Here is a 10,716-nt window from a genome sequence, read left to right as displayed (position 1 = left end):
TTTTCCACACCCCTTGCCGGTGATGTCACAATGTTCACACCGACAAAGGGCAAGAACCTAATTTTAATGTTTATGAATATATTTGATTGGAATTGCCCAGCCCCCTGCCACATGACCCCTCCCCACTGAGTATTCATACCATTCCGGTTGGCGAGGTTTACAAAGGTTTTGATAAACAAGATTCAGTCGAGATGATCCCTCCCCCGGAGTCGCAAAGTTAAGTATAGCCCCCGGGGAGAGGGATATGACTGGACAGTGCCCCTTACCAGCACATGCTGGTAGTGCCAACCTGTGCCAAAGGGGCAGCGCTACATGGCAGTGCCAGGGACAGTCCCTCTTGAGAGCCACATGGGGTGGTTATGTGTGGTGAGTAGGAGAGCGCCAAGGCCATTAAGGAGGGAAGCTGCAGGCACAGGGTGGGGGAAGCAGGCAGTGAGGACGGAATTTGAAGGCACTGTGGGGAAGAACGGAAACTAATGGAGAGGGAATGACAGCAAAACTCTGCAGTGGAGGGCGGGGAGGAGAGCCCCGATGATTGTGTGGATGCTCGATGGTGGGGGGAGTTGATCTTTGGTTCCTAACGGAATCCGTGGATCCGGCAAGCAGGCTCTGGCATGCCAGACTTATGGCATAATCACCCACTGATTAAGGCTCAAGATCCGGAGTGAAAACTGGGCTATGCAACTGGAGGGCTACATGCCAGTTTTCAGTTAGAGCCTTAACCTCTCTGTCCCTTTTAGCCTCCTTTTATCCTGTTCACAATTTGCTTTCCTACCTATCTTTATATCTTCAGCAAATTTAGCAACCATGCCATTAGTCCCTTCACCCAAGATATTGAATCATAGAATCTCTAGTGCTGAAGAAGGCCATTCATCCCATCGAGTCTGCACCGATCCTTGGAAAGAGTATCCTACCTCGGCCCACACCCCGACCTTATCCCCGTAATCCCACCCAACCGTTTTGACACAAAGGGACAATTTAACGTGGCCAATCCGAAGCAGGCACTCCCAGTACAGACATTGGAGTTGTTGTGTTGGCGAATGGCTGCTGCTGTTGCTGCTTTCTCTCGTTCTCTGTTGCTGCTGCTCAGTTTGCTGCCTGTTCCCAGGGTTTTGTTGCTGCTGAGCTGACTGGAAGGAGGTGAGGAAGGAAGGAGACGAAGACAAGAAGGCGACTTCAACACCAAGGTGGGAGCAGAGCTCTTTGGGCTGCTTGTTTACTGGGCCATCTCGAGCTGAGGGCCCTGGCCTGCCCAACCCGGTTCTCCCAATTAACATCAGCCTTCAGCACGGACGAAGCCTTCCTTCTTCCATCAGGTGTGCTTGTTCCAGGACTGGGGATCCAGTGGACAGTGTGTTTGCTAAGCCCCTCTCAGGCTGAAGACACCAGCAGCATCTTTTGGCAGGGAGGAAGTCGGATTCCATCTGTGTGGCCGTTCCAGGGTCAGAGCACGGACATTTGTTTTTGCTGAGCCCTACTTGCGCTGCAGACCTCACAAACCTGCACCTACTTACATCGGTGTGGTCGTCCTAGGGTGAGTGCACAGGCTGTGTTTTTGCTGAGCCCCCTTGCAGGCTGAAGATCTGCTTGTGCTCAACTATCCTCCCATCCTCCAGCTTCACAGGAGTCTCCCACCTCAGGCTCCAATCCAACCACGGAGCCCCACCCTCCTGTGCTGCAATCTTCCTCCCACTGTGTCTCTTGCTGTCTCTTCTCTTCCCTTCCTTCCCTTGTTTCCTCGCATATCTTTCTGGTAGTATATTGTTCTACCTCGCTCTTCCCGTGGCAGTCCAGAGTCACCTATGCAGGCCCTCTTCAGCCTCCACTGCTTCCACAATCCCTTCTGGTTGCTAACTCGGAAACAGAGGGTTAGGTGCTAAGCTGTCGAGGGAAGGGGGGGTGGGGGTCGGTGTGAGGATGGAGGTTTCCTCAGCACAAGCCACCCACCTGTAAGCAGCACCACTCCTTGGAGGTGGGAGGGGAGAAGAACATCATGAATCCCCCCACCCCCAGTGCGGAGAGAGTGGCACCCCGACCTCTGCTCTTCAACGTCACACCTTGCCCCTGCAAGAAAACGGAAAAAAATAAGCATATATTCATCCCTGAGCTATCGCAGTGCCCTCGAGCAGGACGCCTCGGGCTCGTTCCACCGGGTGCAAGTTTGCACCTCGGAGGCGTTCATTTTCACGATGCCAGAGGTCTGCAGTAGCGCCCTGACCTCAGGTAGTGGCGTGGAGGGCCCCCCTCTCTGCCCCAGCCTCCAAAGCCTGAAATTTCCCTTCCAGAGCTTTCCCAGAAATTCCTGGATCTGTCTGGTGACCCGGCATCACAAGAGGAGCGGGGGTCTGAGCCACCACCTCCCTCTGGCCCAGCTCCCCGAGGAGCCTGCAAAGAGCCCATCTGCCAATGATCCGGAGGGTTGGGGTCATGCCAGACCCAGGGCTAGTTGGTGGGTCTGTGCTGTCCGCCACACTCAATGTGGCAGGGGACTCGGTCCCAGAAGGCGACTGCATGGAGGACAGCTGATCGGTGGGGGGCACGGTGGATGATTTTCAGTCCACCTGTAGCGAGGCGGTGGACATCCTTGTGCTAGACACCGAGTAGCCCTCGACCTGTGGTCGGACATGGCGCTGCTCATTGTCTTCCCGCACCTACGTTAAAGAGGTTGAAGCGACTGAGCAGCGCTGGCTGAAATCTTTCCTTGCCGGACTCCAGTGGGAGAGGAGCGGCACGCACTCCTCTGCTCCCCCCGAGCACTAAAAAGGTGACTGATGGCACTTTACTGCTGACATGGAGGTGATCATTGCAAACCTCAACATCAACAAGTCAGGACACGCTCGACAGATTCCAGAACTTCTCGGTCCTCCGGGACGGGAAGTATGCGCCGTGCTTCTTGCAAGAAACTCCGGGAGACGAAGCCACGTGGCTCCTGGAGTGGCGAGGAGGGGTGTCTACATGAGTCACTTAACCTCACGTTTAGGCGGGGTGGCTATCTTATTGGCCCCACATTTTCAGCCAGAGATCTTGGGGGTCAAGGAGCCAGTGCCAGACCAGTTGCTGCACCTGACGGTCCACAAGGGCGGCGAGGTACTTCACTTTGTGAATGTCTACGCTCCCCAGGCTGGCCAGCAGCAGACGGCTTTCTTCGAGCAAGTGTTCACTCATCTTGACATCACCGCCGCGGCTGAGTGCATCATCCCAAGGAGGAAATATGCGAAGGGGAGGACAAGGCATTCATGGTTGATGAGGGAAGTCAAGGATAGCATAAAAGCAAAAGAAAAATAATTCAAAACGGAATTAATGGACTAATGGGAAACCAGAGGATTGGGAAGCCTTTAAAAGTGAGCAGAGGACAACTAAAAAGCAATAAGGGGGGAGAAGATGAAAAATGAGTGCAAGCTAGCTAGTAATATAAAAGAAGATAGGAAGAGTTTTTTTCAATACATAAAAGGTAAGAGAGAGGCAAACATAGACATTGGGCCACTGGAAAATGTGACTGGAGAGTTATAATAAGAAACAAAGAAATGGTAGAGGAACTGAATAGTTATTTTGCATCAGTATTCACGATGGAAGACAGCAGTGGGATGCCAGAGCTCCAAGACAATCAAGGGGCACAGGTAAGTGTAGTTGCCATCACTAAGGAAGAGGTTCTGGGAAAACGAAAAGATCTGAAGGTGGATAAAGCACCTGGATTGGACTACAACCCAGGGTTCTAAAAGCTGAGGAGATTGTGGAGGCATTGGTGGTGATCTTTCAGGAATCACTGGAGGCAAGGAGGGTCCCAGAGGACTGGAAAGTGGCTAATGTAACACTGCTCTTTAAGAAGGGAGGGAGGCAGAAGACGGGAAATTATAGGCTGGTTAGCCTGACTGTCAATGGTAAGATTTTAGAGTCCATTATTAAAGATGAGATCGCGGAGTACTTGGAAGTGCATGATAAAATAGGACCGAGTCAGCACGGCTTCGTCAAGGGGAGGTCATGTCTGACAAATCTGGGGCAGCACGGTGGCACAGTGGTAGCACCGCTGCCTCACGGCGCCGAGGTCCCAGGTTCGATCCTGGCTCTGGGTCACTGTCCGTGTGGAGTTTGCACATTCTCCCCGTGTTTGCGTGGGTTTCGCCCCCACAACCCAAAGATGTGCAGGGTAGGTTGATTGGCCACACTAAATTGCTCCTTAATTGAAAGAAAATGAATTGGGTACTCTAAATTTATTTTTTTAAAAGTCTGACAAATCTGTTAGAGTTCTTTGAGGTGGTAACAAGGAAGTTAGACAAAGGAGAGCCAGTGGACGTGATATATTTAGATTTCCAGAAGGCCTTTGACAAGGTGCCGCATAGGAGACTGTTGAATAAGTTAAGAGCCCATGGTGTTAAGGGTATGATCCTGGCATGGATAGAGGATTGGCTGACTGGTAGAAGGCAGAGTGGAGATAAAGGGGTCTTTTTCATGATGGCAGCCGGTGACTAGTGGTGTACCTCAGAGGTCGGTGCTGGGACCACAACTTTTCACAATACACATTAACGATCTGGGAGAAGGAACTGAAGGCACTGTTGCTCAGTTTTCAGATGGTTCAAAGATCTGTAGAGGGACAGGTAGCTTTGAGGCAGCAGTGGGGCTGCAGAAGGAGTTGGACAGGCTAAGAGAGTGGGCAAAGAAGTGGTCGATTGAATAAAATGTGGAAAAGTGTGAGGTTATGCACTCTGGAAGGAGGAATGGAGACATAGACTAATTTCTAAATGGGGAAATGCTTAGGAAATCAGAAGCACAAAGGGACTTGGGAGTCCTTTTTCAAGATTCTCTTAAGGTTAAAGTGCAGGTTCAGTCGCAGTTAGGAAGGCAAATGCAATGTTAGCATTCATGTCGAGAGGGCTAGAATACAAGGCCAGAGATGTACTTCTGAGGCAGTATAACGCTCTGGTCAGACCCCATTTGGAGCATTGTGAGCAGTTTTGGGCCCCGTATCTAAGGAAGAATGTGCTGGCCATGGAAAGGGTCCAGAGGAGGTTCACAAGAATGATCCCTGGAATGAAGAACGTCGTATGAGGAACGTTTGAGGACTCTTGAGTCTGTACTCGTTGGAATTTAGAAGGATGAGGAGGGATCTTATTGAAACTTACAGGATACTGCGAGGCCTGGATAGAGTGGATGTGGAAAGGATGTTTCCACTTGTAGGAAAAATTAGAACCAGAGGACACCATCTCAGTCTAAAGCAGGGGTGGGCAAACTACGGCCCGCCAAAGGTCTTTATGCGGCCCACCAAGTCATTAAAAAAAAAGCTGTTGGGTTACTTACTGATATAGGGTGGATACGTTGACTTGAGTAGGGTGATCATTGCTCGGCACAACGTCTAGGGCCGCAGGGCCTGTTCTGTGCTGTACTGTTCTATGTTCTATATGAGGCGCCCAGAATCATAACCGGGTGAAGTAATTATTTTACTTAATATACTATGCGGCCCTTTAAAATTGTGAATTTCTGAATGTGGCCCTTGCACGGAAAAGTTTGCCCACCCCTGGTCTAAAGGGACTATTCTTTAAAACTGAGGTGCAGCGGTGAAGTTAAGGAACCTGGTCGGGTTCTTTGATTTGCTGGATGTCTGGTGGACTCTCCATCCTGACTGCAGCATCTTCACCTTTGTGAGGCCTGGGGCCGGAGTGTCCAGAATTGACTGCCTCTACATTTCCAGGGCATACCTGCCCAGCGTCCTGACGGCCTTCGTGCAGCAGGTGCCGTGCTCGGACCACAGCCTGGTGTGGGTGAGGCTTGCCCAGTCTCGCGCTCAATGGCGGTCCTCGTATTGGCACTTTTTAACAAATAAATTTAGAGTACCTAATTCATTTTTCCAATTAAGGGGCAATTTAGCGTGGCCAATCCACCCACCCTACACATCTTTGGGTTGTGGGGGCGTAACCCACGCAAACACGGAGAGAAAGTGCAAACTCCATACAGTGACCCAGAGCCGGGATCAAACCTGGGACCTCGGCGCAATGAGGCAGCAGTACTAACCACTGCACCACAGTGCTGACCTGTACTGGCACTTTAACAACCTGCTGCTGGAGGACGAGCCGTTCCTGGGCTTGTTTTGTCACTTCTGGACCGGCTGGAGAAGGAAGCGGGGAGGCTTCCCCTCCTTCAGGCTATAGTCGAATCTGGACAAGACTCATGTGCATACCTTTTGTCAGGTGTATGCAAGGGGTCGACAAAGAGGCAGAAATACAGGGTCGAGGAACTGTAGGAAGTGCTCGACCTGGAGTCACGCCTCGGTTAGCTTGATGAGGACCCGACCCTGCGGCTGGTGTACATAGAGAAAGGCGGGCTGTTGGACCTGCAACTTGTCAGGTCCTGTGGCGCGTACATGATGTCGCGGATCCAGATCCTCACGGACATGGACCATGGCTCCCCCTTCTTCAACTCGCTGGAAAAAAGGCATGGGGTCTGTCAGCAGCTCCTGACGCTGCTTGCTGATGACAGGTCCCTCGTGCAGAGGAGGTCAGGGCCCTAATCCAAAGCTTCAATAGCGTCCTTTTCTCCCCGGATCAGTTCACGGAGGATGCTTGCTGAGTTTTGTGGGAGGATCTCCCACAGGTCGGCCCGGAGGCTTGATGTCCCTATAAGCCTGGAGGAGCTGACGAGCACCCTCAACAGCCTGTCCAGGTGCAAAACCCCAGGGTTGGACAGGCTGACCATGGAGTTCTTCAGGGCATTCTGGGATGTCCTGGGGAGCCACTACGCGAGGATCCTGGGAGAAAGTATCGCAACCAGGGAGATGCCCCTTTCGTGGCGCCTAGGGGCTTGTCACAGTAACTTCATTGAAGCCTACTTGTGACAATAAGTGATTATTATTATCAAATGCCTTCTGTAAATAAGAACATAAGAACTAGGAGCAGGAGTCGGCCATCTGGCCCCTCGAGCCTGCTCCGCCATTCAATGAGATCATGGCTGATCTTTTGTGGACTCAGCTCCACTTTCCGGCCCGAACACCATAACCCTTAATTGCTTTATTCTTCAAAAAACTATCTATCTTTATCTTAAAAACATATAATGAAGGAGCCTCAACTGCTTCACTGGGCAAGGAATTCCATAGATTTACAACCCTTTGGGTGAAGCAGTTCCTCCCAAGCTCAGTCCTAAATCTACTTCCCCTTATTTTGAGGCTATGCCCCCTAGTTCTGCTTTCACCCGCCAGTGGAAACAACCTGCCAGCATCTATCCTTTCTATTCCCTTCATAATTTTATATGTTTCTATAAGACCCCCCCCCCCCCCCCCCCCCCTCCGCGCATCCTTCTAAATTCCAACGAGTACAGTCCCAGTTTACTCAACCTCTCTTTGTAATCCAACCCCTTCAGCTCTGGGATTAACCTAATGAATCTCCTCTGCACTCCCCCCAGCACCAGTACAACCTTTCTCAGGTAAGGAGACCAAAACTGAAAAGAATACTCCAGGTGTGGCCTGACATCTTATACAATTGCAGCATAACCCCCCCTATTCTTAAAGGACAAAACTCCATTTGCCTTCTTAATTACCTGTTGCAGCTGTAAACCAACTTTTTGCGACACATGCACTAGCACACCCAGGTCTCTCTGCACAGCAGCATGTTTTAATATTTTATCATTTAAATAATAATCCCTTTTGCTATTATTCCTACCAAAATGGATAACCTCATATTTGTCAACATTGTATTCCATCTGCCAGACCCTAGCCCTAGTATTCACTTAACCAATCCAAATCCCTCTGCAGACTTCCGGTATCCTCTGCACTTTTTGCTTTACCACTCATCTGAGTGTCGTCTGCAAACTTGGACACATTGCACTTGGTCCCCAACTGCAAATCATCTATGTAAATTGTGAACAATTGTGGGCCCAACACTGATCCCCGAGGGACACCACTAGCTACTGATTGCCAACCAGAGAAACACCCATTAATTCCCACTCTTTGCTTTCTATTAATTAACCAATCCTCTATCCATGCTACTACTTTACCCTTAATGCCATGCATCTTTATCTTTGCAGCAACCTTTTGTGTGGCACCTTGTCAAAAGCTTTCTGGAAATCCAGATATACCACATCCATTGGCTCTCCGTTATCTACCGCACTGGTAATGTCCTCAAAAAATTCCACTAAATCAGTTAGGCACAACCTGCCCTTTATGAACCCATGCTGCGTCTGCGCAATGGGACAATTTCCATCCAGATGCCTCGCTATTTCTTCCTTGATGATAGATTCCAGCATCTTCCCTCCTACCGAAGTTAAGCTAACTGGCCTATAAATTACCCGCTTTCTGCCTATCTCCTTTTTTAAACAGTGTTGTCACGTTTGCTAATTTTCAATCCACCAGGACCACCCCAGAGTATAGTGAATTTTGGTAAATTATCACTAGTGCATTTGCAATTTCCCTAGCCATATCTTTTAGCACTCTGGGATGCATTCCATCAGGGCCAGGAGACTTGTCTACCTTTAGCCCCATTAGCTTGCCCATCACTACCTCCTTAGTGATAACAATCATCTCAAGGTCCTCACCTGTCATAGCCTCATTTCCATCAGTCACTGGCATGTTATTTGTATCTTCCACTGTGAAGGCCGACCCAAAAAACCTGTTCAGTTCCTCAGCCATTTCCTCATCTCCCATTATTAAATCTCCCTTCTCATCCTCTAAGGACCAATATTTGCCTTCACCAATCTTTTTTGTTTTATACATTTGTAGAAACTTTTACTATCTGTTTTTATATTCTGAGCAAGTTTACTCTCATAATCTATCTTATTCTTCTTTATAACTTTTTTAGTTGCTTTCTGTTGCCCCCTAAAGATTTCCCAGTCCTCTAGTCTCCCACTAATCTTTGCCACTTTGTTTGCTTTTTCCTTCAATTTGATACTCTCCCTTATTTCCTTAAATATCGATGGTCGATTTTCCCTCTTTCTACTGTCCTTCCTTTTTGTTGGTATAAACCTTTGCTGAGCACTGTGAAAAATCGCTTGGAAGGTTCTCCACTGTTCCTCAACTGTTTCACCATAAAGTCTTTGCTCCCAGTCTACCTTAGCTAGCTCTTCTCTCATCCCATTGTAATCTCCTTTGTTTAAGCAGACAAAACATGAGTGTTTGATTTTACCTTCTCACCCTCCATCTGTATTTTAAATTCCTACACTAAAATCTAACTACATTGGCTGTAAAGGGCTTTCAGATATCCAGAGGCATTTAAAAGGATTAAATAAAAATGCAAATATTTCTACTATTTTCTTCTTAAAATGACCATGTGCGTGGAGCTGATACAGGGGAAATTGAATAGGGTATAGGAAAAGCAATGAACTACCGTTCCCCTTCCAGAATGGAGTTCAGTTTCCATCAATATTAATAAAATACTCCCAATATACTGGCGATTAAATTACACTTCCAACAATGCTTTTTATTTGTTAAGAACAGGATGCATTATTTATTTGGAATCATGTCACAATGGATGAGACATAAGTGTCAGCTTTCACCCAGTGGCAGTGCTCTTTTGCCTGTTAAGTCAGGTACTGGTTTGGCCTCAACTCAGGAGGGTGTGTTCTGGTTCTTGGCAACTTGCATCAGATAGCACTTAGAAAAGATTTGTAAGAATGGTTTCAGGAAATGGTTCAGGGCGACCCAGAGGTTAGCACGGTTGTCTCACGTCACCAGCGACCTGGGTTCAATTCCAACCTTTTGTCTGTGTGAGGTTTGCCCTTTCTTCCCACGCCTGCATGGATTTCCTCCGGGTATTCTGTGGTTTCCTCCCAGTTAAAAGATGTGCAGGTTAGGTGGATTGGCCGTGATCAATTGTCCCTTAGTGTGTCCAAAGGTTAGCTGAGGCGATGGCGTTAGGGCAGGGTGGGGGGTGGACCTAGGTAGGGTACTCCTTCAGAGGGTCAGTGCATTCTCAATGGGCCGAATGGCCTCCTTCTGCGCAGTTGGGACTCTTCAAGTAGCTTTGGTTGGTTGCACGGCTGGACTGGAGAAGCTGGTGCGATTTTCCTTAGAAAAGAGGCGGTTAAGAGGAGATTGCACGCAGCCAATGTTTAGATCCGGATTCGAGCGGGCGGTGGAGGCAGAACCAATGGAGGCATTCAAAGGGGAAACGGGATAATTATCTGAAAAGGGGGGAAAAGGACAGCACAGTGGTTAACGCTGCTGCCTCACGGTGCCAGGCGGGTTTGATTCCAGCCCCGGGTCACTGTCGGTGCGGAGTCTGCCTGCGTGGGTTTCCTCAAACTTTGGAGTTATTGTAGAGGTGAGGAGGAATTTCTTCAGCCAGAAGGTGGTGAATCTGTGGAACTCTTTGCCGCAGAAGGCTGTGGAGGCCAAATCACTGAGTCTTTAAGGCAGAGATAGATAGGTTCTAGATTAATAAGAGGATTGGGGATTTTGGGGAGAAGGCAGGAGAAGGGGGGGGGGTGTGAGAAAAATATCAGCCATGATTGAATGGCGGAGCAGACTGGACGGGCCGAGTGGCCTGCTCCCTTGTCTTTATGGGTCGGCGGCCGGCTTTCCGTCCATGATGTGAAGGAAAGAGGGCGGGCCTGTGAGGGGAGCGAGGGGAAGGCTGCTCCCCCTCAGAGTTTGCTCCTTTGAACTCGGTGCCTCCCTCCACAGACGCTCCTTACCTGCCGGACATTCCCGCCTCCGTGCGCGGGAGAGGGGCGAGCCTCCTCTGCGCCTGCGCACCGCTGTGGGGTGTGGGGGGCAGGTGGCGGTTTCTTTTCAAAAAG

At 49.5% G+C, this 10,716-nt stretch overlaps 1 long non-coding RNA gene across 1 annotated transcript; it reads right to left on the bottom strand.

Annotated features, from left to right (window-relative positions):
* Positions 1-9,377: 9,377 nt before the first annotated feature.
* Positions 9,378-10,692, bottom strand: LOC119952874. Its single transcript, XR_005457904.1, has 2 exons — positions 10,612-10,692; positions 9,378-9,982 (listed from the first exon to the last, which is right to left on the bottom strand). It is a non-coding gene; the product is annotated as an uncharacterized LOC119952874 (long non-coding RNA).
* Positions 10,693-10,716: the final 24 nt, after the last annotated feature.

Source organism: Scyliorhinus canicula, chromosome 18 (assembly GCF_902713615.1).
Source record: "Scyliorhinus canicula chromosome 18, sScyCan1.1, whole genome shotgun sequence".
NCBI classification, from domain to species: domain Eukaryota; kingdom Metazoa; phylum Chordata; class Chondrichthyes; order Carcharhiniformes; family Scyliorhinidae; genus Scyliorhinus; species Scyliorhinus canicula.
The sequence above is the reverse complement of the archived record's forward strand: the minus strand, read 5'-3'. Positions and strand labels throughout refer to the sequence as shown.